This window comes from Antechinus flavipes, chromosome 1 (genome assembly GCF_016432865.1).
Source record: "Antechinus flavipes isolate AdamAnt ecotype Samford, QLD, Australia chromosome 1, AdamAnt_v2, whole genome shotgun sequence".
Lineage (NCBI taxonomy): Eukaryota > Metazoa > Chordata > Mammalia > Dasyuromorphia > Dasyuridae > Antechinus > Antechinus flavipes.
The window spans coordinates 564,578,150-564,584,149 of record NC_067398.1 but is presented as its reverse complement, the minus strand read 5'-3'; positions in this window follow the sequence as shown (position 1 = coordinate 564,584,149).

Sequence of the window (6,000 nt, the reverse complement as noted above, 5' to 3'; positions counted from 1 at the left end):
TGTTATTGTTTTGGTTGGTTGGTTTTTGCTGAGGCCATTGGGGGTAAGTGACTTGCCTAGGGTCACACACTTAGGAAGTATTAAGTGTCTCAGGCCAGAGTTGAATTCAGGTTCTCCTGACTTCCGGGTTAGTGTTCTATCCACTGCACCACCTACCTGCCCCCATCTTAATTTTTTTTAAGATTACCTGTTCCCACTATCACTCTTTTTACTGCTGATTTGTTACCCTTTTTATTTTGGAGTTTTTCTTATTCATTCCTTTTTCTCTCATGCTTTTCTTTGGTTATGTAATTTTTCTCTTTTTACCCGTTTCAGTCAAGTAGCTTCCCCATTCCTCTCCACTCCTTCAAATAATGCTATTCATTAGATTTTTAAAAATTTTCATTTTTGCACCCCTTTCCAAAAAGAATTTCTCTTTTCATTATCCAACTTCTCTTTCTGTCTACTCTGGATCCTCATTATCTAATTCGTAATGCTACTAAATATCTTATCTCTCTCTTTTTTATATTTTTCATGCAACCAATACTTCCACAAAATAGTCAGTCTAGTTCTCCCTTATAAGTGATTTTTACTACTGCCTTGTAAAGCTTGCCCCATGTATTCCCCTTTTCCATGGTGCTTCATCTCCAGAACAATGCCAACTATCATGAGTGTCAGAGAAGACACTGTCCCATATTAAGACCTTCTCTCCCTCCACTCATGTCCCTAATTATATAGCCCATTATGTATCTATTACTTACCTTTCCTGGTTACCTTTTTTATCCCAATTGCCTCAAAAATCTCCTTTCTAGGTCCATGCTCTACCACTCCAAGTTCCAGTTGTCCTTAGGAGTTCCAATTCCCCCTTCTTTCCAAAGAAAGATGAGTACGCTTTTCAAGCACTAAATTCCCTAAACAATACTCAGTGCAAGGTTTTTATCTGCCTTTAGAGACCATCTCGTTACACTCATAGGAACATTCATCAGTGGAATCATTTTTCACCATCAAAGCAAGGCCTTCCTCTCAATCCTTCCTCCTCCTCCTCACCTCTAGGCTTTTCTCTCTTAGAAACTATAGAGATCACCTTCTCTTCCTGCTAGGTATGAATTTGTCCTTTGCACAATTCAAATTTCTCTCTCTAAACTATTCCCCTCCCCCTCTACATAGCCTCCTATGTTGTAATGTAGTCCCACAAAATACATTGAATCACCTATAACAAGATTTCATCCATAATGCACTAGACCCACCTTTTCACTGTTGTCTCTACCATACTTTCATGTTCTTCCCTATTTCCTTATGTACATTTAGGCCCTCTCTTTATTGTCACTCTTGCTATTGCTGTCCTTTGCTTGTTGCATTTATTCATTCTTCTGTTGTTTGGGATATTTAGGAAGCAAATAATCTCTTTAATTCTGTTTTTTTCTGAAAATGTTTCAATGTTTCTTTATTATTGAACATTCATCTTTTTTTCAGATACAGTTAAGCTCATATTTGCAGGATAGGTCATATCAGGCAGCATCTGGAGTTCCATTGTTCTTTGGAACACATTATTCCATTCCCTTCTATATCTTTAGTTGGATAATTTTTCTTTGTTTGTTTTGGAAAGTTTGAGAGGTTGTGAGGACCATGAGGATCAGAAAAATATCTAGTACTACAACTTGTTGCTCATACAATCCAGAAGTCCCCTCTGTAATAATTTCTGTCTATTCCTCAGTATTTTATCACAAAACAAATGGATTTATTTATTTATTTATTTAATATTTATTTTATTTTATTTAATAATAACTTTATATTGACAGAATCCATGTCAGGATAATTTTTTTACAACATTATCCCTTGCACTCGTTTCTGTTCTGATTTTTCCCCTCCCTCCCTCCACCCCCTCCCCTAGATGGCAAGCAGTCTTATTAAATATGTTAGATATGTTGCAGTATATCCTAAATACAATATATGTTTGCAGAACTGAACAGTTCTCTTGTTGCACAGGGAGGATTTTTTTTAATTAATAAATTCATCAAAAAGCATATATTAAGCACCAGCCCTAGAGCCAGGAGTACCTGAGTTCAAATTTGGTCTCAGATACCTAACACTTCCTGGCTATGTGATCCTGGGCAAGTCACTTAACCCCAATTGCTTCAACAATATATATATTTTTAAATGCTAACTTACCATGTATCAAGTATTAACTGTACTAAGTGTTGGAAATATACAGGAAATTTTTTTATCTGTCTTTTCCCTATATTCTGAAGGGAGAGATAGCTAAATAGATACTTTATATCCTTAAGAAGCACAAAGTAGATGAAAAAAATAGTCTTATAGGAAAAGCATGACAGCTAAGGAGACTTGGAAAGCTCTCCTTGCAGAAAGTGGCACCTGAACTGATTCTTGAAGGAAGTCATAGACCCTATTAAATGTCTTCTTCCTACCTGTTTCAATTCCGTGCCTTTTAACTCTCTGTCTCTCATACCTAAAATGTTCTTCCTCCTCACTTCCAATACTTGGCTTTCCCAGCCTCATTCAGGACTCATCCAGAATTTCTCTGTCTGCAAAAGCACTTTTCTGCTTCCCCCTCTCTCACCCTCATACCTTCTCTCTGACATTCCCTTTCATTTATACAATATATAATTGTTGTTGTTGTTCACCCTTCATTTCCCCAGAGGACCAATGATGTCACAGATAATATTTTGACTTGTGCATGAATTGGATTTAAGTGAGGCAGTTGCACAGTCCTTAGCCTCTCTCTTCCAGAGTCATCAAAGTCCAGTGGCAGGACAAAAGTGGATGACCTTGGTATCTTTGATATTCTGATCAAGCTCTAAGCACTTCACAGAGCCTGTTTCAGCATGACCATTGCAACAAATTATTCTCACTTGCCCATTCTTCCAGTGAAAGTCTTAATGCTTGGGTGGACTTTTCCCTAACTCACCAACAGATTTAAGGCTTGTCGCTTATCCTCAACATGATTTAGTCTATCTGCCAAGATAGATTACTGGGGTATGGCTGCTGCACAGGTTACCATTTCTTGGAGCCACAGGTGATATTTGGGTGAATAAGGTGCACATCAAAATTGGATGAGCAGGTCTGAAAAGGGTTTGACAATCTCTCACACAATCATTTATTGAGTACCTACTATGTGCTAGCTACTCTATAGTGGTATTCTACAACAAAAAGGAATTAGTTCCAGCCCTCGAGGAATTTATAACATAGCTGGGAGATATTATGTGTTTATATATGTATATATGTACACACATATCTATATATATACATACAACATTGATCAATGTGAAATTGAAAGGAAAGTACTAGCAGGTGGGTAAACCAGGAAAGACTTGATCCTTGAAAGAAATTAAAATGTCTAAGAGATGGAGGTAAAGGAAAAGTGCATTTTAGACCTGGAAGACAGTCAGTAAGAAGGTACAGATGGGAGATGAAGAGTTGTGTATGAGGAACAGTTTAAAAAAAAAAAAAAAAGCTAGTTTGACTGAATTATATAGGAAAGGAAGTGATGTCCAAAGAGAAAGGAAAAAATGAATGAGCCATAAACATATCCAGGCCAGTTCAGGTCAGAATCTGGAGGTAATGGAACATTTTGCTCTGTATAATTGTTTACACAATTCTCAATTGCAGATCTTGCATGCAACAGGTTTAGCAACACTATCCTAAGACGGAATGTACAAGAATTCATTGGAGCCCATATCCTTCTCTTTGAATTAATCAGGATGGTCTGTAATAATAGTAAGTGTTTATAAATATCTATTTTGATGGCTGAATATAGATGAATGCTTTGAGATAATTAGATAATTAAAGACAGAGAATTAATTTATAATAGTCACATTGAGGAGCTTAAGGAAAATATGTTTCAGCAAGAGCTAGACAGTGAACTTTGTAAAAGAAGAAAGAAATGTTCACAATTATGTTATTGACTGAGTTGAGGTGATACTAAGTAAATGCACTAGACTTGATATTTGAAAATGCGGGTTTAAATCCTGGTTCCACCACTTATAAGCTTTGTTTTCTGAGGTAGTCACTTAACTTCTCTGGGACTTGGTTTCTCATCTATAAATAGAAGAGTTTGAATTCAGGAATTGCGTTGGTTCCTTCTATCTTTATTGCTGTTATTGTTGTTCAGTCATGTCTAACTCAGCATAACCCTATTTGGAGTTTTCTTGGCAAAGATACTGGAGAGGTTTGCCATTCCTTCTCGTGTTCATTTTATGAAAGAGTAAACTGAGGCAAACAGGATTAAGCGACTGGGCTGGGGTCATACAACTAGTAAATGTCCAAAGCTAGATTTAAACTCAGGAAAATGAATCTTCCTGACTTCAGGCCTGCCCCCATCTCCATAACTCTATCATAAATAAGATGACAGTTTCTCTTCAAAGACTTACAACTATATAGGATCTGCGAGAGTTTATAATCTATAAACCCAGGGTCATTTTCATGCCATAATAAAGTTTTAAGGTAGGACTTCAGAGAAAGAATATAGTTACCTAAATATCATCATCATTATTTTTTTTTAATGTAAGAGGCAAAAATGTCTAAGGAATCTGATTTTTTTCTTGCAAAATTACAGTTTTATAGGCCCAGAAAGAAATCAACCCTGACTACAAGAAGATCAAGGATTTTTTAAAAATACCAAATTAGCTGAACAAGAACTTCCAAACCTTTTTTCACTGACTTACATATATGGAAGTAATCGTGGAACATTGGGGTGGGAGGAAAAAGGCTCCAAGACATAGGCAAAAATTGGCATAGAACCAAATGCTAGGACATTGGTTTGGGGGAGGGGAATTTTCTTTTAAAAACAATAAATTTAGTGAAAGAAAAAAGAGGAGAAGGAGGAAGAGGAGAAAAGGAGGAAGAAAAGGAGGAGAAGGGGAAAGGAAAAGGAGAAGAAGGGGAGAAAGAAGGAGGAGGAGGAGGAAGAGGAGAAGGAGAAAGCAGAAGAGGGGAGAAAGAAGAGGAAAAGAAAGAAAGATGGGAGAGAAGACATTTATGTAGCCTTTATAGGTTTGCAATTTATGTTATTTAATTTGATCCTCACAATAGTTCTATGTAGTGAGTGATATTCCCATTTTACAAATGAAGAAACTGAAACTGAGTAAGATTAAATGATTTATCCAAGGTTACACAGCAACACTTAAGTGGGATTAGAGTTCAGGTGTTCTTGACTCCAAATCCAGCTCTTTAGCCCCTCTCCCACCTAGCTGCCTGCATCCTAAAGGGATAAAGACCAGATTTATTTAGATTGAAAACTCTAAAAGAGCAGGAATTGTCTTTCTTTTTCATATTTGTATTCCCAACACTTAGCACAGTGCCTAGTATATAGTATATGCTTATTAAATGTTTATTGACCAATTTTCATTCTATACACAATGATTATTCAGTCAAAAAGGATTAAATTAATTATCTATTAAATATCATGTATTGTTCTAGATACTACAAAAACAAAAATGAAGTATTCCCTACCCTTAAAAAGCTAACTAGTTAGTTTTTTGAGAGGATGACCCAATTTAAAGTTTCACATGTTGAATTTCTTATAGTGAGGTATATTAAACATAGGAATAACATGATGGTATAAACCACTAAATAAGAACAATTAAAACTGGGAATGAGATGTTCTTTGGCAAGAGATATCAAAAAATAATTCAAACAGTTTTTCAATTGTCTTAGGGAAAAAGAGGACCAGAGAAAATTACACACCCTTTTATAGACAGGAAGGGAAAACTAATAACAGAGGACTGTGAATAGCCAGAAGATTTTAATGTCTTTTTCACTTCTGTCTTTATAGAGATCAAATGTAAACAATTGACCAAGCAAGTCTTAGTTGTGAGAGAAAAATGAAAAGCCATACATATTAGAATAAGGGAGGAAAATAATGTATTCACAAAAACTAACAATGTCTGATGTCATTTCATGAAGCATCAATAGAATTTCTTATAAAAAACTATATTGAAGATAATGAAGTTTTTTAGTCTGGTGAAAAAGCCAAAGGATAGATAAATTGATTACAACTTCCAA